At 43.6% G+C, this 23,650-nt stretch overlaps 1 long non-coding RNA gene across 10 annotated transcripts in view; it reads left to right on the top strand.

Moving 5' to 3' along the window:
- Positions 1 to 232: 232 nt before the first annotated feature.
- Positions 233 to 23,650, top strand: part of LOC308463664 — a 65,033-nt gene continuing 41,615 nt past the window's right edge. For 4 of the 10 annotated variants that reach the window (XR_013979657.1, XR_013979658.1, XR_013979661.1 and 1 more), the window contains exons 1-2: positions 236 to 786; positions 18,377 to 20,170. This is a non-coding gene — a long non-coding RNA (uncharacterized lncRNA). Of the gene's footprint in view, positions 787 to 18,376; positions 20,171 to 23,650 lie in introns of all 10 variants that reach the window. The other 6 variants (XR_013979655.1, XR_013979659.1, XR_013979664.1 and 3 more) reach the window with 5 other exon arrangements.

The raw sequence follows: 23,650 nt of genomic DNA, 5'->3' as shown, positions 1-23,650 counted from the left end.
TGGCCCTCCATTGTGCGACACTGAACTTTCAAGTCAATGTAATTTTTAACCACTGGCTTGTGGTACTTTGAAAATCACCAGGGGCTGTCAGAGTCGGGCCCTCTGAAAAATTTACAGTGCTAAATTAGAACATATGCTAGGAGAGCGAGAGATGGAGAGAGAAAGAGAGGACAGAAGTGTGTGTATTGGTGTGGGGGGGGGGGGAGGAAGAGGACCGGCTGGAAGACTCCAGAAGTACAGTATGCGTCTGCCCCCTAGCGTAAGTCTTTCATCGGCCTGAAAAAAATCCAACTTTCAAAGAAACGCTGCTCTTAAAGGGAAAGGGACGTGGGGGGACGACGTAGGCAAAGCGAGACGGGGGGAGGCAAGCAACTCCTAAACTTCTGTACGTTTATAATATGATTAATTCCTCCGGATTGCCAGTTAAGGAGCTATGTCATTTAAAAAATAAAATAAAGTAACATCTTTTTGTGCTCCGGACTTGCAAACTTCCGAAAAAAATGTGATTTTTTTTTAAGGGAGGAGGCGACATAGGATGGATAAGGAATCCCCCCGCCGGTCTAATAGGGAGAAGCGAGTGTGAGCGAGTGAATGTGCGTGCGTGCGTATTTCTCGCGCTAGGGAAAGTCTAGAGCTCTTCCACGCGGCTTTTTTGTTTTTTTTTAAGTGACATCAGCCTGAAGATTATTAATCCCCCCCCTCCCCAACTTCCAACAATTAAAAGGAACAAACAAAACTTTGCGCCTGGAAACCTGGATTTGGCAACAGACATCCCCTCTGGCAAGGGTGAGTACCTCTACTTTATCATCCATCAGAGATTTTAAGGGGGTAAGGATAAAGCGGGGCTGCGGAACGGGGACTGCAAAGAAGGCTAGTCGTGAAACTCAATTTTGCTCCTGGAAGAAGTGGGGGGGGGGGGGGGGAGAAACCCAAGCAAAAACGCACGTGGCTACAAATTCTTGCAGTTTCATTTCCTATTCCCTGCCTTAGAGAGGTCCCTTTTCCTCCCCCCGCTTTTCAATCACTGCTTATATCCACAGCAATACGACCTTGAGATTTTAGACTGGTTCTGACTCAGAGAGGCATCATCATCATCGAATCCGAACCGGATTTAGAAGGGGGGGGGGTACCCTTTGGATAGCTGGAAAAGGGGCTTTATAGAGAAGCATATTTTTCACGACATACACCCACACACACAGGGACCTTTCTCTCAATTAGTAGTTGATGTAAAGTCCACACACACACATCGTCCCCCCCTCCACGCTCCCGGCACAAATCCCGCCCTCCCCACGTAACCTTTGAAAGCAGAGTTTTCGTCCCCGACCCTCAAACCATTGACTTCGGGGGTGCGGGGGAAGTTCTCTGAATTTCAACGCAGGGCATTACTTTTGCGCTTCGGATTTCAGCCTTTAAAATGAAATAAGTAAGGAATGAGGGGGGGGGGGGAGAGACCCGCACGGCCACAAACCAGGTCGCAAGGAGAAGGAGAGAGAGAGAGAGAGAGAGAGAGAGAGAGAGAGAGAGAAATTTAAAAAAGAGAATGAAACATACCCAAAACATATTTGCCTTGTTCAAGATCCCAGATCGCTTGCATCTTCTTCCTGTTGTTTGGCAGCTGATGGCTTTTAAATTATTATTTTTTTAGGAAAAAAATTGGGCAGGAGAAAACCCCCCCTTAGGCAATGAAAACGTATCGCCCTGGTATTTATCTTAGCGATTGTACAAACTGATTTTGGAAAAGAGAGCGAGGGGTGGTTACTATTGGGGGTGGGGGTGGGGGAGAACCTGAAGGGATCAGCCAACGAAAAAGAAAAAAAGAAAAAGAGCGACGAAAGGATAAGATCTTTCTCAATCTATAAAGGAATGTGTTTTGCCCCCCTGTGTATTTTGAGCGTGGAGCCTTGGAACAGGCTGCAGGGAGGAGAAATGACAATAATAATAATATCCTATATATGCACACTCTTAAGTTTAAACAGAGCGGGTCCGAGGGGGAGTTTGCTTCACAGCGGTTGAAGAATGCGCGCCTAGCCTTTAAGAAAAAAAAAGGGGGGAGGAAAGAGCCCCCACCCAAACGTTAAGGTAGCAGATATCTATCTTCTCATTCCTTAGAAGGAAGAACGCCTCGTTGCACCTTGTTTGGGGCAGGAAAGACGACACTTTGGAACACACACAGACACACACACACACCCCTCCCCCGATTGGAAAAGAGGAGAGAGAGAGAGAGAGAGAGAGGAATGCGCCTTCCAAATTAATGCACGTATTGGTAGAGATGGACTTCCAAAGCGGAAAGTCATCAGAAATCGGGGTTAGTAGGACTTCAGAGAGTATTAGCTTTTCAGGCAATGAAGGAAAAGAGAGGTATATTTAAAAAACCCCACACCGAATGGATTGGGGGTGGGGTCTTGGGCGAAACAGAATGAGCTGGGGCAAAAAGTTCGAAGAGTTATAAATCCGAAACTTCCTCCCCCCTCCCTCGCCCCTCCAGATCATGGGATCCCCTCGATCTGGAGCGTTTAAAGCGACCCACAGATATCTGAGGTCCTTTATGTGCTTTTCAGACTTGGTGCTAATTTAAATGAAACAAAAATACCAAGAAAGATAACCTCCCCTTGTGTTAATACAGACACCCCCACCACCACAATGGGGAAGGAAAAGCACCTTTTGAAGTCTCCCCAGAAAACTGCTTCTGGGGTTGCCCCTATAATTGTTCTTAATTTTGCACAAAGTGTGGGTGGGAGGGATTCAGTCTGAACAGATTGTTGTTGTTGTTTAAAAATTACAAGCGGCCACAAATTTCGTTTACTTAGCTGAGCTTTTACAAAAAGAAGAAAAATATATGGGGAATGCACTTAATTTAATAATGAGAGGGGAATGTGCGTGTGTACTGGAATATCACCGAAGGTACCTGGGGAAAAACCGTACTGTGAATAAATGTCACAGGTGACAAAAAAGATCATACCTTTCCTTCCCTTCTGCTAATTTCTTAGATTCCCCACTCCCGGCCTTTAAAAGATGCTTCTGCAATTAACTCCACCACCTCCTCCAGCGTTAATTGCATGTTTACAGGGCTAATGAAATTTACAAATGGGTTTGGGCCCACCTCAAACAATGATGAAAAACTAGAGAAGCAAGTTTAATTACGTCCACCGAGGAGGTTTGCTTGGCGAGGGGGGGGGGGGGGGGAGAGGAAAGACAGGGTATTGATCAGAGGGGGGGGCACGGGGGGAAGGTGACTCATTTTCTACAGGTCATTAATGACCTTAGATTATAGGCCTGTAAAAAAAAATCCCCTTTCCTGGGAATGCCTTCGAATGATTGTGACTCATCCCAGTCCGATGGATTTTTGATGATGGTTCTGGTAGGGGCACCTTCTATCAAAACGCACCCCTAAATCCTTCGACCCAGGCCAATCTTCCCAAAAGAGGAACCCCCCCAAAACTATATTTAATTCTTCTTAGGGTCTCTCTTTGCTTGTATGTAATAGAATTACAGTTCCTCTTGTTTTCGCTGCTGATATAATTATCAATACCCTTTCAAAGGATGTCCCTTTCAGAAAACCTTCAGACACACGTCTCCCCTTCTGTGTTGTGAGAAGAAGGGAAAGCGGAGAGGAAAGATTTGGGGCGGGGGGGGGCGTTTAAAGAAGAGAATTCCACCAGCTACAAATGGATTCAGTCTCCAGCCTCAGCATTATCCCCCCCCCTCCTGCCTCCTTGCAGATCAGCCTTTCCAAAGTTTGACTGAAGTTATGAGGATATCGGAGGCTTTGCTATGGAGAGGTCAGAGGTGAAGACTATTTTAACCCTAAAAAAGCATGCCGGTCTCCCTACACCCAGAGTGAATGCTCCTGCCCCCCCTTACCCCAAAAGCAGAACAAAGCATGAATCGGATTTCACACACACACACACACACACACACACACACGTAATACGATGGAAGAACCAAAGTATTGTGTTTAAGATCATTCCTTCCTCTCTGTCCTTCTCTCTCTCTCTCTCTCTCTCTCTCTCTCTCTCTCTCTCTCTCCCACCCCACACTCCAGTTTTTCCAAGGAACTGGCTGAGGTTTTTTTTTTGTCTTAGGGGGAATAGTGGGAGGGGGTGTTTGAATGGTATGAAAGGGACGAAGAAGGTCCCGGGCAATCGATTTTTCTTGTCCTCTCTGTCTTTTCGGATCAGTGCCTTTCAATGGGCATGGAGGTGCTCTTTCAGACACAAACTTGTGCTACATTTTCTGCCTGTATTCCTGCTAAATACAATAAAATGCTGGGCAGATTCCACACTCGCACTCACACAAATGCACAAACACACGCACATACACCTCTTCCACACCCTCTTTTCTTCTTCCTTTGGGTAGAAAGCCCTCTAATTAAATTGTTTGATATGCCCAGTCAAGACAGGGCAATTTAATATGCATTAGTATAAAGATATATTCTGCGAGGAAGCGTTTTTCTACTTTTGCTTATTAGCAAAAGGGGTTTGGGGGGGGGAAGGGAGGGAGGAAAGGGCTCCTTTTAAACATCCAGACATTGACAGAAGAGGGTGCCTTAGTTCTCTTCACTCCTCCCACCCCCAAATCCTATTTTACCTGGATGGAGCAGGATATTTATTTATTTATTTTTAAAGAGGGAACCCGCAGAATCTCGGCACGTACTCAAGTTCTTAAGAAACATGCCCTTTGTATTTCTAGCCCATTTGAACACCCTGGGGGCTTACTTCAACTTCAGAGTTACCGCGCATAGGATCGGGCTGCAGGTCTCTCGGTGAGAAAGGAAGGTGTCGGTTTCGCAGCCCAAAAAGGCCTTCCGAAGGAGAAATTTGAGGATGAGTGTTTGCTTGTTCATTTTTTTTCTTGGAGAATAATTGGGTTCCCTATCCCCTCCTACCCCTAAAGGCACTGGAAGTTACGCATTCTCACGACCATGTTCTGGGGTGGCGGTGGAAGAAAACCTAACTGCGTGGAAAGCATCGTCTCTATAATTATACGATGGTTCTAAGAACGGCAGGCACCTATACGTTTATTTATGTTTGTTTTAGACGCTCACGTCCTTATGTTATTCCAGACAAACATCTGTCAGCTGGGAGACTCCGTGCCTATCCTTACCGGAGAGAGACACAGATGACTATGATATATATTATCAACCCAACAACACAGAAATACTACGCTCCCCCTCCCCCGTAGTGAAAGATACACCGAGTGGGCATGATCCAAACAAATTTAACAGCATGTTCATGTTGCAGTCCCATGCACACTTCTTATATGGGACTGAACCCCATTCAAGGGAATGTGCTGCAGGCGCATTAATAGAAATTGTGAGAGCAATCTTATACTTGCCTAGTCAAGCTCGCTGAATTAAATGGGATTTACTCCCAGGTAAGCGGGTAAAGGACTGCAGCTTCAAGATGCCTTTCTTTCATTGTGCTTTTCTCTAACAGGACGCGAAATTGTCTTAGCGTTGACTAGATCGCCTGTCTTTTTTTAGAGATACACTCTAGATTAATTTCGCCGCGTTCACACGAACCCTTTGGGTCCCATGCCCAGCAACACCAAAGCTATGGGTCTCCCAGGTGTTTCCCTATGCTTGGAAGGGCAGGGAAAGGCCTGTTCAGACACAGAACGAGCCTTTTACCCTAAGATCCTCCCTGGCCACAACATGTGCCTGTCCTGTCGTGTGAACAAGCTGGCCTAAGAATTTTCCTGCTTTATTGGCGCGTCCTATTCATTCTTATCCTAAACAGGCGGCGGCGGGGCAACCGTTTTAAGGCGATTTCTTCTTCCTTCTTGGGAAGGCAATAGTTGAATCGGTCTCCCTAGATGAGGTCAAAGAAAAGGTGGGCACATTTATCGGTGCGTGAAAGAGAGAGGTAGCATGACTGATGGACGGATGTGGGGAACGAGCGACAGATGCGACTAAAGAGATGGATCCATACTGCACGCATCTGAAGGACACGTGTACATACTGCATGGACACGGATCCATATTGCACGCATGTGAAGGACACGTGTGCATTTATTGCACGTCTGCATTTCAGGGGTAAACGCTTTAGAGCTCTGTGGAGCCAGGGCTCATATTTTACCTCGAGGAAGTGCTTCCTCGGCCCGCACCTGGATCACAACAGGAAGCCATTTATGCGGAAAAACCGCGGTGAGGACCCCACTCGTACTCCAGTGCTAAGCCCACCCCCCTCCCCCCATCCCGTCCATTATTTACTTCACCGGGCATGAAAGTCACCGTGAGGCTGCAGATCCAGCAAGGTGATCTGGGGGGATTATTCCTAAGGAATCCAGCGGGAATGAGGGGGTGACTTCGATTGAAACACGCCCAGGTTCCTGACTCCTATAAGGGGAATAGGCAGTCTCTGTCTGTCTGTCTGTCTGTCTGTCTGTCTGTCTATCCCACCATGAATGGTATTTTTGATACCCGCGATTCCTTGCCCATTGTAGGTGGACTCCTACCAGAGAACTTAAGTGAAAGTTTCGAAAACGCCTCCTATAAATTTAACTTGGCGTGCTCAGAATTATATATAAAATATCCCTCTCTCTGTGTGAGAGAGAAATTGTTCAGATCAAATCCCCCCCCCCCTCCTCTCGGCCGCTGCGCCTTCAATTTGGTAAGCGCGGCGATTTCAGAGAGTTTTGTTCCCACTGCGGGAGCGTAACTTGCGCGCTCTTTTGCCGAAAGTTTAGGTTTGTTTTGTTTGTTTTTTTAAAAAGGAGGCCGGAGGGGGAGAATCGACGGAGAGAGAGGAGAACAATTTTCGTGTCGAGAGCAGGAAATGGAGTGGAAGAAAGAGAGAGGCGGAAAGTATCAGGGTCCGAGCCCCTCGCCGCGCTCTTTTCCCGATTGCGCTGCTGCGCCGCGCGCATTTCAGGCGCAATAAAGCCAGCAGACTTATTTCCAAGGAGCCGCACGTAGGATCGGTGGGGGGCAATCTCTCCCTCCCTCCCTCCCTGCTGTCCCTGTGCTATAAGAGAAGGAGACGTGTGTCTGAGGCAGACCTCACCTCTTGGACAGCCCCCCTCCCTTTGAGACTGGGCTAGCTCTATTGATCCAGAAGAGACGCTAGAGGTATCACCAGGCTAAATATTTACCGATCACACACAAACAGTCAGGTTACCCGAACGATTTTTCCCTCCCTCCCCTCCTTCTCTTTCTTTCTCCCCCCCCCCTTTTATTTTACTGCGCGGAGAGCGGAGTGGAAAGGGAGAGAGGGGGGCAAATCATTTTATTAGTGTGTATAAAGCAAAGAACACATTCTAAGCAGGAGTGTTTTAAGATGTGTCTTCAGCGGGATGAAAAGAGTTAGCGAAATCGATACGGAGTGATTAGGAGCTCCCGGAGTGTCGCGGGTGTGGGGGGAGCGAGAGAGCGCAAGCGAGCTGTGAATTTCTTATATTTGCTAATCCTAGGTTAAGGGGAAAGAAGGAGAGCGCAACTCAAAGAAAGAGGAGTCTGGACGCGACAGCCGGAGATTTTCAGGCACGGTGGGGCGGGGTGGGATGGATAGAAGAATGAAATCGAACCAGGACTGTAAAATGCTGCCACACATTTCCTTACCCGGATTCCCCCAACGCCTCCCCCATCTCCACCCGCGAAAGTGTCCCTCTTAGCTCGAGGAAGGCGAAAGAAAACCTGGAGGATTTCTCAATTAACCCTCTACGAAGCAAGCAATTGCATGTGTTTAATTCCCCCCTCTCCCCAGTTACTAACCGTGTTTATGGCACGTTACGATGGTACTTGGAGGGTATCTACGTCTGGATAAAATATAAGGGGTTTACGGTTGTGAGAGAGACCGCCACCCAAAGATGTCAAGAGAAGCCCAGGGGCTGGGATTGTCAGCTCCTGGGGGTCCATTTGATGTCCGACTATTCCGCTGGTTAGGGTGGGGAGGCGGGCGCAGTAAATGGAGCGATTCAGATCGATTTGGAGAAGAGGGGCGTTTAAAGCTTGCTCCTTGGTTGAACTTTTCTCATTTTGCCACAGCACATTTGCACTCCCCCTTCCACGAGAAGGGCTGTGTCCGGGAGACAGAAGGTTGTGGAACTGATAAGATGGCTGGGAGGTGGGATGGGAGTTGGTGCGTGTGTGCTTCTTTCAAAAGAAGGATCTTAATAAACGCACACCTCGACAACTTGGAGAGAGAGAGATGTTTGCTTCTCTTTCCTCTCCTGGGGTGTCTTCATTTCAGCTCACGGAAAGGTAGCAGGAGCTGAAATGTACAGTGGGAGAACAGGCGGAGATCTTATCAAAAAAACCCCAACCTCAACCCCCAAGCACAAACACACGTTTTCCGAAGGGATAGAAAGGTTGAACCGAGTCTTCATACAGCAGTTCTTCCAGAAAGTCAACTTGTTTCCAAGGAAAGTTCTCTCAAAGTGGGGCAGTTTGGCTGAGGAGGCGTTTGTAAGAGAGAGACCCCCCCCCCCGCATTTCGGGTAGACATTAGAGTTAAGAAGCTGGAGGGGGGCGGGTCAACTAACTTGGCTACATAAATCGAAAGGGGGGGGGGGAGAAGCCTTTCCGTAGAACTGCACGACCTTGAGCTAAACTCGCCCCCCCCTCATACAAATGATCTCCATCACCACATCAGGGGGTGGGGAGTCAAATTTACCTCGATATTTTTTAATGGCTACTTTTTCAGAGCCTACAATGCTGGTTGGTTTAAATTCTACCAAACCCCGGGGTAACCCCAGATTAAAGTTACAGTTCTTAAGAGTCGAACATTAATTTTGTGTGTGTGTGTTAAAAAACCCACAAGAAAAAAAAGGGGGTGCGCACCGTCCATTCCCCTCTTTGACTAATTCGTTAGATTAGAGATAGGAAAAGTTTGACCTCAAAGGTCGGGTGCAGCTGGGCTTCATTAACTCTTGCGGCCCCAGCACAGAACCGAGGTTGAAGACCCAAATTTAAAGCGGGGTGGAGGACGGAGGTGTGACTACGAGGTAGGCGTAATGTTTGAAATAAAATAATAAAATAGAAAGGGGGAAAGCTATGGTAGATAGTGGGTCTAATATCTGCAGGGTTTTATTTGGGGGTGTGTGTTCCCCACCTGATTCTTGGAGTCTAGTTTAAATGTCTGGGAAGAGAAAACAACAACATTTATTATTAAGTTAAAGCAGAATTTAAAACCGGGCAGCCCAATCCTATGCACGTTTCCTCGAATGTAAGTCCCACTCACCCCCAGAATGTGCACAGGGTCGTAGCTTCCCCATCAATTAACTGCTGCCAGTTATAGATGCATTCCCTAATCACAAATTTCAAAATGTGGATTTTAATTGGAGCTGTAAAAAGAAGAGAGAGAGAGAGAGAGAGAGATGTTCTGTGAAACGATCTAAGCACATCTCTTGTTTCCTGAAATTCCTTCTAAGAGGTTAGGGGTGATGATGGTGGAATTGGGCCCCACAATATGAACTCTCTGCATCCTATAGCTGAGAAAGAAAGGAGGAAATACATCTTAATTCACAAGCCACCTTCATGTTACCCATCTGGAGTGATTCACATTTATTGCAGCACATTGGTATGTATTGCAATCAGTTAATTTGTTGACGAATCATGTAAAACCAGAAGCAACCCTTTAATGAGTTGGTAGCCAAAGATGGCAAGTACTTTTACAAGAGGACAGTCACAAGCAGCCTTTCACACACAGGAAGTCTGCACGGATATAACTAGCATGCAGTAGAAATGTATGTGTGCCTGCATGGTAAACATGCATATGTATGAAATATGTATAAATATACATGCATGTGTTTGCAGGTGCACTGTGCACTCATATAATATCTAAATGTGCAGATAGACACTTCCACTACAAGATGTTCATAAGAACACACTACAAAATACACATCTCACAATCCTGTTTGTAAAATTGCTTACTTTGCACGATGAGCCTCTTTATCAGACAAAAATGTGAATTTTAAAGGAAGCAGGAAAGTTGACCTCTACAGTTAACATAGCTGCAGCAATGGATGCATCCCCCCCCCCCCCGAAGCCCTGGTCCAAAAAATGATTTAGCCTTAGGAGGAAGGGAAAATGTATCTTTATGTAACTGCTGGAATATTTTTTTGGTTTGAACCTTTTAAGCATCACTGCCTCCTCTACATTGAAGGTGTGTGTGTGTGTGTGAGTGAGTGAGTGAGGGAGTGAGAGAGAAACTGTAAACATCTATCTGTTCTGAGCCATAATTTTAGAATATTTTAACTGTTCTTATATTCTGAATTGATTCCTTGATTGCCATTTCATTAAAAAAACAAGTTGCATGTTTCAAGCCAGCAGGTTCTATAATGCACACACACAAAAATCATTGTACAGGAGCCATCATATTCCTATTTTAATTGTTTTCTCTCCCATCTGAAAAAGAGACCAACTATAAAGAAATGAATGCATGTTCAAATAAATAAATATGTTGAAAAGTGAGCTCCATATATACTAAAGGCATAGTCAAATTATTTTGATAGCTTCCTGTTATTTTTTTACACAGGCATTCCAAAGACTGGTAACAATGAAACAGTTTCCAAATGTTTTTATTCAACTAAAAATGCCAGTTTGAGGGGAAAAATTAAAATAATCCAGATTACAGAAACCTCTCCTTTCCTTTCTTTTCCTTTCCTTTTCCATAACAAATATTTTCAATAACCTGACAACAAGGAAATATTGTGGAGTCATTTCTGGTGGGGTGTTTTTTTTTTGAAGCATATTCCCAAACTAAGGAACAAAATTTCCCCCAAACATGGAAAACAAGGGCTTTAAAAAAAATCACATCCCTTAAAAAACAACAAAACAGAATCACTTTAGACTTCTCTGCATGTATCTATATTGCAAGTCAATGTTAAACAAATGGGAGCTCAAATTAATTCAATGTGACATTTTATTAGTTTCCAGGCCCTATGTTAAGGTTTATCTAAACAAAGAACTGGCATTTGGATCACACTATAAACCTGAACTGATCTATGGGCTGTAGCATAAAGGAGAAGCTCTCAGTCGAGAACCCATATGACTTTAGCAGATAGAAAAAACAGCAACCCACAAAACCCACCACATATTAACGAGCCTTGTAATTATTAGCGCACCCTTGATCCTCTTGCCTGCAAGAGCCTAGGATTTCCTTGCAAAGATTTTAAGTGCCTCTTTAAGATGGTGTCTCCTAAAATGAGTTAAGACGAACTGCTCTCAAACAACAGTTGAATACTTGTCTAAAAGGGGATGTTTAAACTCTACTTGTTTGCCCATCTGGCCCCCATCCTCAAATTGACTTTTCCTTGTCTCATTCCTCTTCCCAATGATGACACTAAGTTTGGTATCAAATATTATTTTCTGTGTTGCTGTTCTAAAAATAAAGTAAGCAAACATTTATTTTCATAATCTTGCCTGTTTAAGTGGGGTAAATGGAATGAAGATCACATCACACTGAAGAGTTAAATCACAACTGGAAAAAGAAGTTGTGAAGTACCAGATACCTTGAAAATGGTATCTGTGGTTGTCGGATAAGCTTGTTGTGAAAGTTGCAAAATGCATTTTTGTGAAAAATGAAGTTTTAAACACCTCTCATAGGCATCTTTCCTTATGATCACCCCCTACCTAATAATACTACCACAATCAACTTCCTCTGTGTCATAGGATCAATGTAGCTGTATGTATGTACTGTGTTATATACAGGCTGTCAACCAATTAAAAAATCGAGTCAATTAATAAGTTGCCTTTTCACCAGTTAATTGATTGATCAATGAAGTACATTGGCATGTTACCAAAAAAACTCAAGGGGTCCCATTTTGACTTACTGAAAGAAGTGTGAAGAAATTTTCAGTGTTATAATCATTTCCTTCCACCTCCCCCCTTCCCTGTTATGGGGACAGAATAGAATCAAAATAGGCTAAAATAAATACTTAACTTTAACCTGTGTCCTTAATGATCAAAACTGGCCTCTACTTTAGTTAATTAATCTACCAATTAAACCAATATTCCAGTTAAAGCACATACACACTTGGTTAAAATAATCTCATCGATAACACCTCTCTATCCCACTCTTTCACCATTTCATTCATTGCTTTAGATTCTGTATTCTAAGGTGTATTTCCAGAGATCTATTTATTTAGCAGAACACAACATTATTTTGCGCCTCTACTGCACTTGTATGGGTACCTGATGCCCAGCACTGAGTCTCCCTGAGACTTAAGAAGGAGAACTCACAATAACATTTGTACATTTGGTAATTAAACACCTGCATCTTGCATTCTGAAAGTTGATCTTGCAAAGTTTGCCATTTTTCATCCACTGCAACTATTTTTGTTTAAAGGTTACATTTAAATATATCCACCTTGTTCTGGCAACCACATTTCAAGCTATTTTACAACCATGTTTGTGTTTAGTACAGTTCTGTGATTTTAAAGTCTCTCTCTCTCTCTCCTTCTCCCTCTCTCTCTTATGAAGCTTGTCCAATTTTAAAGGACATCATAATTTTTGGGGCCGGGGGAGGGATTTTTTTTACATTACTTGAAAGCCACATGCTTCTGTCATGGTGTACATTGTAGATGATCAGGGCATGGTTTTGCCATAATGTAGTGTTTACACCCCCCCCCCAAGCTCCTGTAATTTATCACTTTAAAAAAATCATCCCAATTTTGGCCCACTTCAAGCATCTGTATTTTCATCTTTTTGGGTTTTCATATAGAAGAGGAAATTGACAAGCTCACAGCCACAGAATCTTAGAGCACGTCTGTTTTTGAAATAGAGGCTAGGGGTCAAAGGGCAGGGAGTTTTACTTTTATTATTATAATACTTTTAATAGTTTTAAGTTTCAGGGCAACAATGCAGTCATTTTGATAAGGGAGCTCATGTGTTTCTGTGACACATAACCCCCCCTCTAAATAACAAAAAGAAGAAACTATACCCCTGCTAAATTAAAAAACAGGGCATATGTTAAGTATGGTTCATATTACGGACTTCAAAATTCTTTGCCATTACAGGGAAAGTCTCAAACATTTCCTGAACTCTGTATACAGCCTCAAAATAGAGGGTTTTGTTTTCAAAGTTGTTGACAAGCACCCTTTGGCATACTTAAAATGGAGACCATTTAAGTTCTAATCAGAGTAGATCCATTGAAGTTAATGAACCTAAGTTAGATTTGTCCATCAATTTCAGTGGTCTACTCTAAGCAGAACATATATTGGCTATCACTTGATGTATTCAGCAACATACATTTTACTGACTGGTTAACTGAGGTTTCCTAAGCCATATGGGAGAGAACTTTTCCCTCATAAGCTGAAACACTATTTCATGTCTAAGACATTTCATGGTCTAGTAAGTCTTCATCCATTCTCTGCTGGGTCTACCAAATTTGAATCAGCAAAACTTGTCTTCTTATAATTTCATTCATAAGGAAAATTCTATGATGCCAACAATGACGGTTTGTAAGTTGCAAGAAAGGAGAGATCTTTCAACTTTAATGCTATGGTCCTTGCATTGTGTTTTCAGATCCTATTAATTTATTTTCAACCAGTAACATCCCATTGGTAAACCACAGGGCTTCATGAGCCAGCAAACAAGCATATATATCACAACGGAACCTAAACACACCCAAAATTAAAAGAAGCATCAAAGCATGCCAAAAGCAGCAGAGAAGAAGGAGTGCTGTTTTCAGATTCTTTGTAAAAGTCATGGTGCCATAGGAAACTGCTTTATTCGGAGTCATCCTATTGGTCCATCTAGCTTGGTAGTGTCAACACTGACTGGCAGTGGTTCTCCACGGTTTCAAACAGAGAGTATTCACAGCCCTACCTGACAATGCTGGGCTTGGAAATTAGGACATTCTGGGGGCAAGGACAATGCTTTATCACTGAACTATGGCCCTTACCCTGATGGCAAGTCAAGGGAAGGGTGTTCCAGAGCTTAGGCACCACAACCAAAAACTCCATTCTCTCTGCTGATATCCATCTTGCTCCATTCTTTCTGAATAACCTCTTAATGATCTTGAAAACTCACATGGGTGTGTACAATACTCTCTGGGTACCTTCATTCAAAGCCTTTTAGGGCTTGTGCATATGCAGGTGATATGTTAGTATGTGTTTGTAGTGTTTTTTCAGAGGGTTGTACTAGCTAGATGAACCTTGGGATATCTTACAACTCTGCAAGTCTATGATTCTATGTACCTGATATTTCACCCAAGTTCATGGACTTCTTAACTGGAAGAGTCCCTCAAATGGAAGAGGATGCCTTCACCCTGGTATGGCGCCCCCCTTTATCACATACACAGCTCAACAAGACAACGGCAAGAATCCACCAAAAGCATACAGATCAATATGGCTAACCTGATTAAAAAAACCCACCCCACTCACACATGAAAACAAAGTTCACCACAGCTAATCACAAACAAACAACCACACCCTAGGCGAACCCCAACCTCTCTCACCACCAAAGGAACACAAGCGAATAGTAAAGAGAACCCGCACAAGCGACACTGACACAAACCCCCACACATTAAGTAAAATAGAAACATTGCCACCCGACTCCACCCCCACTCACCATGGCCCCCTCCACCTCTTTCCCCCTTTTCTTCCTAGTGTAACACTAATGTCTCAACAAATGAAACTGATCTGTAGAAAATGTAACTTGCAAAAAGAGACATTGCACATACTTTTGTGAACCAAGAAATCTTTAATAAAAATACATTTTAAAAAACACACTGGGAAAGTCCCTTGCTACCAGAGTCTGTGGGGGTCCATGCATATAGAAAAGTAACCTATAGACTAGAATGGAGTGTCTCCAGAGAATATAGGAGGCCCTTCCTGTTCTAGGGTGCAGCCCAGGAGTTTGGGACCTCCTTATCAACCCAAGTGACCAGAGTGGTGATGCAAACAGAACAGTCTCCTCCTGCATCTTTAGTAGGAACAAATAAGCTTTGTCTTTGTTAATCTTTGCTCCCTGAGCTGCTTATTGTAGGGTCCCTTAATAAGATTCAGAGCAACCTCTGGATTCCCCAAACGGCTGTCTGAAAACTTTTGGCTAAACCAGGTGACCACTTTGACAACATCTAGGTCTCTCCCACCCATTTTCAGAAAGAGGATCACATTCCCTCCCCCTACTCATATTTTGTTGAAGATGTAGTGTTTGTTTGTTATGCCCCTACACATCAAATTAGAAAAAGCACACAGATTTCTGTGATCTGCAATTGAAGGCAACTCAAGAGAGAAAAATAAAAATTTCAGAAGCAAGGATGGGCGATTATAGAGAATTTATTGAGTGGCGTATTATTGTGGGATTAATTTTTTGGGGTGGGTGGGAGGCAAAGCTGTGACTGGAGGGCAGGAGAAACACCGGCTGTCCCCCCCCCCTTCTTAAGGCATTGCTAACTTTTATGATATTTCTTCCTGCTCTCTCTCTCTCTCTCTCTCTCCTTTCTACTATCTGCCTTTGTGCCTTCAGGGGCAGTGAAAGAAGACTGCCGATTCTAGATTGCTTTCAGAGTTTGCTTTGCTGATGATGGATTACCATGTCAATTTAAACAGCATAGGATTAATTTGTTTCAATGATTTCTCTTTAGGCTGAATGCCAGCCTTTTTTCCCTTCTTGTTGTTGCTTTCTATCTCTCCCTTTGCTCTTCAGAATAAGAATAAGAGAAAAAAAAAAAGCTGTCCACCACCAAATCCCTTTCAATGCCCCCCCTTTCTAAAAAAAAGGACAATAATAGAAATGGACAAGTTAGGTGTAAAGTTGCAATACAGTCACAGGTTTGAGTGTGTGTTTTTATCTCATTTGCAAAGGCTGAAGCCTCCTGTCAGTCACATTAAAATGAAATTGGATCTAACATTTATTCAATAAATACTTCTCTTGTAGGTAATCCTGAGCAGAGTGCTTTTGACACACAAGGACTTAATTTATCTCAGATAAGAAGTTATTAATATGGTACATTTAAACTTGCCACCTACAGTAAGGTCATTCAGATCTTTAATGTGATTCAGAAAAATGGGTTTGAGGGGGAGAAGGGGATCAAGTTTGTGATGGCATTCTATGTGTCAGCAGTGGGAGGGAAACACAATAGTTAGTGCCAGGGAAATAAGGTCCTATAGTGGAAACATTGACCATCATTTCCGCTCAGCCTGAGTTCGTTGGAGAGTTCATTGCTTTTGAACCTGACTTTTCCATCTGCAAAGCAGGAATGATAGGAACATAAGGAGGCTGCCTTACACTCAGTCAGATCATTGGCCCACCTAGTTCAGTTCTGTCCACACTGACTGTCAGCATCTCTCCAGGGTTTCAGGCAGGGGACATTGCCTGGTCTTCCTGAAGATCCTTGGGGTTCTATCTGGGACCTTATGCATGTAAAGCACATGCTCTACCACTGAGCTATAGCCCTTCCTCAAGAAGTGAGGAGGCTGTATTATTTGCTGGTCAAACAGTTTGTCCAACCAGCTTGGTATTGTATACTCCAGGTGTGAGGAACCTCTGATCCTCCAGATGTTGCTGAACTACAATTCCCATCAACATGGGCAATGGCCAGGGTTGATGAGAGTTGTAGTTCAGCTACATCTTGGCAGGCTAATCTTCCCACACACCAGAATCAACTCTCCTTGAATCCCAAAATGAATCTTTTCCAGTCCTACCTGGAGATTTTGGACATCAGACCTGGGACCTTTTGAATGCAAAGCTCCTGTTCTGTCACCGAGCCACAGGCCTTCTCTGAATGTTGTTTCCACCCTACTCTGTATAAATGCCTGATCTGTATAAAATGTAGTGGGCGAATCTTCCCGCCTGCCAAGACATATATTGTATGTACCAGAAGGTTCTTATGGCAACCAGACAAGCTGCTTCAAAATCAACCCAATAGGTGCAACGTGGGCTTTTACACTTTTGTGTAACAATGCATTTATGTATAAAAATTTTCAGGCACCTCCATAGGCGTGATGAGGTGGTTAAAAGTTCAGAAGCAGGAAAGCTAGCTTAAGTGATCTTAGACACGCATTGGAGGAGAGAGGCGTATCATTTGGAAGGGTGACAGTCAACTTCCCCCAACCTGGTGGCCTCCAGATGTTTGGACTACAACTCCCACCAGCCCCAGAGCTGTGTTTGTTGGGAGAGGAAAACAGTATTCTAAAACATCTGGAAGGCACCAGGTTGGGGAAGAGTGGCTGAACTAAAGCCCATTCTGCTTATTTATTTGATCAATTAACGACGTCTCACATCGTATGATGCAGCCACCTTTATTCATTATTTAATTAAGTGTATTTATATCCCCCTTTCTCCCAAGTTGGTTTTCAAGGCAGCTTACTATTTTTTTTTTTAAAAACCCATTATAAAATACAAAGTTAGAAAAACAAACTAGTTAAAAGCAATAGTTAAAATATAGCATGCTAAAACACATTTAAAACAAGCATCAAAGTACAGTTTGCCCTGACAGAAGGCAAATGGTCAGCTTTGTATTATGATCATTCTACCTTGCTGAAGCTAAGGTTTGCCTGGGTCATATCAGTACTTAGATATGTGATTACCTAGGGACTCTCTTGTGTGGCACCTTGGGTTCTGTTGAAGAAAGGTGGGATAGGAACACAGGATCACGGGAAACGGCTTTATGCCAAATCAGACAATTGGCCAAACTAGCTCAGTGTTGTCAACATTGACTGGTAAAGGGTCTTCAGGGTTTCAGGCAAGGTTCTCTCCCAGACCTATCTGGAGATGCAGGAAATTGAACCTGGGACCTTCTGCCTGCAAAGCAGATGCTCTATCACTGAGCCATCTACTATCTTCTCTGTAGATTGAGAAGATGACTGGCGGGCAGGCTGGTTTCATGCAAGAAGTCTTGATCTCAAGTTGTTGAGGCCATTGTATGCTAACAACAAAACATATGAAGCAATATACCATATTGGACCATTGGTATTGGTATCTAGCTTGGTATTGCCCACACTGGGTTGCAGCAGCTCTCCAGGGTTCCAGACGGGAATATTTCCAAGCCCTTTCTGGAGATGCTGGGGACTGAAACCATGACCTTCTACACGGTGTACATCTAGTTCCCAGAAGGTCACCCATCCAGGTTCTGACCAGATCCAGGCCTCCAGTAAGGTGACATCCTCCTGTGCCTTCAGACCATACTCTGGGACTTACCATTATTTCTGGGATTTATCATAAAATCTGCTTGTGATATCCTAGTAAGTTGACAACAAATGGAGGAGGAACTTTCTGGTTCACCTCTCATCACCATGCAGTACAATCTCATGCATAATTACTTTTGGAAATAGATCTAACAGTTCCCTGGGGGGTTTACTTCTGAGTAAGTGTGTTCAGAATTGTGGTCTTGGCTACTTCATGATGTGAAGTCGTCTTGTTGATGAAGATAATCTACTTATATAAAACAAATAAGGATGCCAATTAAAGTTACTTTCCCCATTTATCCTAGGAATTCCTGAGGATGGTTCTAATGGAAAGTGCCACGTGACAGTGCCACATGTTTTCTAGAAAAAAGGAAGAAAGCAAGCACAAAGAACTGTTGACAGACTTGCCCAGGGGAGCATTTTCTCCACATGGTATAGAAATCTGCCCCACCTTCATGTGCAGAAGGTAACGTTTGCATAGGTTACACAACTTTGTGTATGTGTGTATGTAGAGGAGAAAGACTGCATGAATCAAATTTGTGGACCATATAGACATATGCAAAGAACACATGAGGCCCATGCAGATGTTCAGAATCCATGGTAATGAAGGCATGGGGAGAAGGGATTGTGCCTTTTGCGCAAATTCCTGGTAAGCACGTATTTGTCTGAAAGCCTGACTGCTGCACTAAATGCACACAAGCTCTCTCTGAGCAACCAAGAACCTTGCAGAAGGCAGTGCCCTCAGTTGCACATATAGTAGGACATTATGTGGATGCAGGAGGTGTGATCCCATCCACTTCACATGCATAAGAACATAAGAAGAGTCTGCTGGGCCAGGACAATGACTAGTCTAGTCCAGCATCCTGTTCTCACAGTGGCCTGTGGGAAATCAGCACACAGGACCTGACTAGGTGATCTTGGGTTGGTCACTACCTCTCTGCTTAACCTACCTCATAGGGTTGTTGTACAGGTGAAAAATAAATGGGAGGGAAGAACCATGTACACTGCTTTGAGCTCATTAAAGGAAATGTGGCATATAGCTGTGATTCACAAATAAAAGGAAAAGAGCCTTTGACAATGAGACCACACATTGCTCATTGGTGTGATGGGTGTTAAGACAAGAGTGTCCCTAGTTTCTTAAGTAAAATCCCCATTGAGCACAGAGGTATTTATTTCAACGTAAACATGCAGTGCATCAGGCTACCTAAGACCAGAAGAAGAGTTCTGCTGGATCAGGCCCATTTAGTCCAACACCCTGTTCTCAAAGTGGCCAGTCAGAAGCCACAATGGGAAAGTCCACAAGCAGGACTGAGGGCAGTCCTCCCATGGTTCCCAACAACTGGTTTTCAGAGGCATACTGCCTCCAACAGAGTAGGTAGAACATAGCCTGGAGGCTAGTAACCATTGATAGCTTGAGTGGGAGAGGATATCAAAAGACAGATCAAGGGAAGGAAGAAAAGGAAAGAAGAGAAGAAAAGAAAAAGGAAGTCATGGTGTATGTGGGGGGTGTCTTCTTCCAAAGTACTTGACCTACCCAGACAATTTTCCATGTCTAGTTTCTTCTGCTAACAAACTAACAAACTCCAAATGACCCCATTTAAATTCTGAGGGGTCTTTGGCAAAACACACACAGCCATTTTGCGCCCATCTTGTTTGCCCACCACGAGGATCCCAGAGCATAATCCATCTTTAAATATTATGGGTCTAATTTGACTGAGCAATATTTGTTCGCGCGTTGGCAGCTAATGTAAGGAAAACAAAAAAGGGGGAATCCCGGGAGTTGTACAGTTGGGATCTGTGTGGCCATATTAACCTCGTGTCGCTTCCTGTAGTGGAGTCGGAGCTTAGGACTCAAGTGGCCCTTGACAGATGTGTGTTAAAAATGGATAAACTAGGAAGGGAAGGTTTTGAATTCTCGACACTCATCTTAACCTTACGCTACTAGTAAATCACAGTGTTCCAGAGGCCTCGTTTCAGATATCGCCTTACAATATATTTTGCATCTTTCTCCTCCCGCCCTCCACCCACTAAAATGGAGCGTCATGATGAATGGACACAGCAGGCTTTGGTGCGCTGTCTCAGTGATCGCAACTGTACAGGTTAGTGGCTGAATTCCACAATTTAATTTCTCCCAGGTTTTCATTTTAGTCCTGTTTGAAACCAGAAAGAAAAGCCACCCCCACAAAACCAGCATTTTTCTCCCAGCACAGTGTATGAAGGGTGCAATTTCACATTTTAGGAGTTCTTATCAAATTTAAAAGGTGCTTTGGATGTAGTCAAAATTAAATGCCCTCAAAGGAGTATATTTTAATTCCCCTGCTTCCTATTTCATCATAGGCATTCACTCCTTCTTGGTTGCAGTTCCTCACCTGAAGTGCTGGCCTACCTCACATTGTTGCTGTTCATAACAAAAACAAGAATAATCATGTAGGACAGAATCTTGTGCATTTTTTACTTACATGCAAGTCTCATTGTGTCCAGTTGGGCTTTACTCCCAGAAAGGTGTGCAGGTAACCCTAAGACTAGTGTTGCAAATTGCAGGGTGATGGCAATTTAAAACACTGCAGTTGTTTCAAAACTGCAGTTGAAAACTGCAAGTGATGCATTCAGCAGTAAATTCACCCTTTTGCAGCAACCCAGTATCTGATGGCTTCATACTACTACCCCCATATTACAGAGGTGAAGTTGAGAATGAGACAGAACAGTTTGCTACTTAAGGCCTCGCAAATTAGATAATGCCTGTGTGACACTCAATAATAATGACTTCTTGACTTACAGCTCTCATTTGAACCCTGGCCACTTCACTCTATGTCTAACCCTCTGCCCATTAGGCCACATTGTTTCAGTTTTAGAAACTTAATGTTTCCCAAGTCTTGTTCAAGTTAGGGAAAAGCGTTGTCACACTTGAGTGGGGAAAAGGCTGGCAGGAGTTGCTAATTAAATGGACAGAGAGAATTAATTATTTCTTTCTTTTTTTAAAAAAAGAGTACAATCTAGTCTCCCATTTTCACTTCTAGTGGAACCTTCAGTGAAGGCGTCTCTAAGTCTCCGGTGATGCCCAAGAGTGTTTAGATGGAGGGTCTAGATGGAGACACCTATTGAAATGTGTCTGAAGAAGATTAATAGGACTTGTCAGTGTTGGGAAAAGCGCTGCTTTGCGGTAAATTTCTACCAGGAGAAGATGAATTACCGATGAATGCCGAGTTATCAACCCCATCACTATCATTCGACACTAAATCAAATTGAGCGGTTATCTGCAGTCAGAATTCCCCCCTCTCCACACACACACACAGGCAATGCACACCTTTCGACTTAAGCCCTTTAAATAATAGAAACACATGGGGCAGAACAATTCTTTCTTTGCCTCGTGCGTGAAGTAAAGGGGAGCTTTTTTAAAATACAGAAGGGGTCCTTTCAGAGATGGATACCCCAGGAAGGGGAAGAGAGAGAGAGAGAGAGAGAGAGAGAGGCCCCCACTCTCTACTGTAATGTATGTGTGTGTGTTTTGCAGATGCATTCTGCATTGTGTAACTCGTCACATCTGCAGCATACCTTTAAAGCACATAAATTTCCCTCAAAGAAGCCTGGGAACTGTAGTTTGTTAAGGATGCTGGGTACTGTATCTCTGTGAGGGGTCAACTGCCATCCCCAGGATTCCCCTCACAGAGATACAGCACCCAGCATCCTTAACAAACTACAGTTCCCAGGCATCTTTGAGGGAAGTGTGTGTGTATATATATATATATATATATATATATATATATGGCAAGGACGCGGGTGACGCTGTGGGTTAAACCACAAAGCCTAGGACTTGCTGATCAGATGGTCAGTGGTTTGAATCCCTGCGATGGGGTGAGCTCCCGTTGTTCGGTCCCAGCTCCTGCCCACCTAGCAGTTCAAAAGCACGTCAAAGTGCAAGTAGATAAATAGGTACCGCTCCGGCGGGAAGGTAAACAGCGTTTCCGTGCACTGCTCTGGTTTGCCAGAAGCGGCTTAGTCATGCTGGCCACATGAGCCGGAAGCTGTACACTGGCTCCCTCGGCCAATAAAGCGAGATGAGCGCCACAACCCCAGAGTTGGTCACGACTGGACCTAATGGTCAGGAGTCCCTTTACCTTTACCTGTCTATATTGCTGATATATGTGACCATTGGCACAACAATGGATCATCATCAGCAAATTCATACTGGTCTGTGCACACAGCAATCTGTTTTGTTCGTTGTTAGTTGCCATCTGGAGGGGCACAACCACAGTGGAAACCACCACAAAAACTGCATTTGTTGTATAAGTTCCTCCTTGGATGTCCTTTTCATGGTGAATTCATGCTGAGTTTTATTTTATTTATCAAAATATGTATTTGATGTTATTCATAAAAAGTATACAAAAATTATACTTAAAAAACATACAGTAAAAACTATACAAACAATTAAAAATAATAAATCAGTTAATTATCATGGAAAGATGTATTCTCAATAGCCCTCATAACCCTGACAGAATACAAAAGTTTTTCAGCAGGCATTTAAAAGTTGAAACAGAAGGCTCCTGCTGAATCCCTTTTGGAAGAGTATTCCACAATACTAAGTTGATGACACTAAAAGCTTAGTTTCTTCTTGTTGTCAGATGAGCCTTGCCAGCTTGGGGAATGACCAATGATGCTCCTGTAGAGAATCTTAGTGACAGGGCTCTGGTGGTCCTTGATGTACCCTGGACTAAGTTGTTCAGGGCTTTATAAATCCATACAAGAACCTGGAATCTGGCTCAGTAGAAGACAGGCAGTCAGTGCAGATGCTTTAACGATGGTGTGACATGCTGTGACTAAATGTACCCATCGGCAATTTTGCGGCCACATTCTGCACCAGCATGAGCTTCCAAACTAGACCCAAGTGCAGTCTCACATAGAGGGCATTGCACTAATCCAACATCAAGGTTACCAACATATGAACTACAGTGGTTAGGCTCTCCCTGAGTCAAGCATTTCAAGCCTCTCCCTGTAGCTTGTACCTGCAATTTTTTTGGGTATGGACATTCTGCTTTGTTTCCAATCGGTTCATGCCCCATAGCTCCCTGCTGAAATCTTGCAACTTTCCTTACCGCAAACATCCTTTCTCTGTTATTGTTGTTGCCCTGCTGTTGTGGTGCTACATAGCACAAGAGGGACCTTCAAGATGGCAATAATGTGGTAACATTGAGAGCACTGCAGAACAAGCAAGGAAGCGGTACGATATGCGGATGGTCTGGTATAAATCCACCACGAATGCATGGATTTATTTACCATTCACTATTGTATCAATGACAAACCTAGACAGCATCTTAAAAAGTAGAGACATCACCTTGCCAACAAAGGTCCGTATAGTAAAAGCTATGGTTTTCCCAGTAGTGATGTATGGAAGTGAGAGCTGGACCATAAAGAAGGCTGATCGCCGAAGAATTGATGCTTTTGAATTATGGTGCTGGAGGAGACTTTTGAGAGTCCCATGGACTGCAAGAAGAACAAACCTATCCATTCTTAAGGAAATCAGCCCTGAGTGCTCACTGGAAGGACAGATCGTGAAGCTGAGGCTCCAATACTTTGGCCACCTC

This window comes from Podarcis pityusensis, assembly GCF_964106645.2.
Source record: "Podarcis pityusensis genome assembly, chromosome: 14".
Lineage (NCBI taxonomy): Eukaryota > Metazoa > Chordata > Lepidosauria > Squamata > Lacertidae > Podarcis > Podarcis pityusensis.
This window is presented reverse-complemented; position numbering and strand designations above follow the sequence as displayed.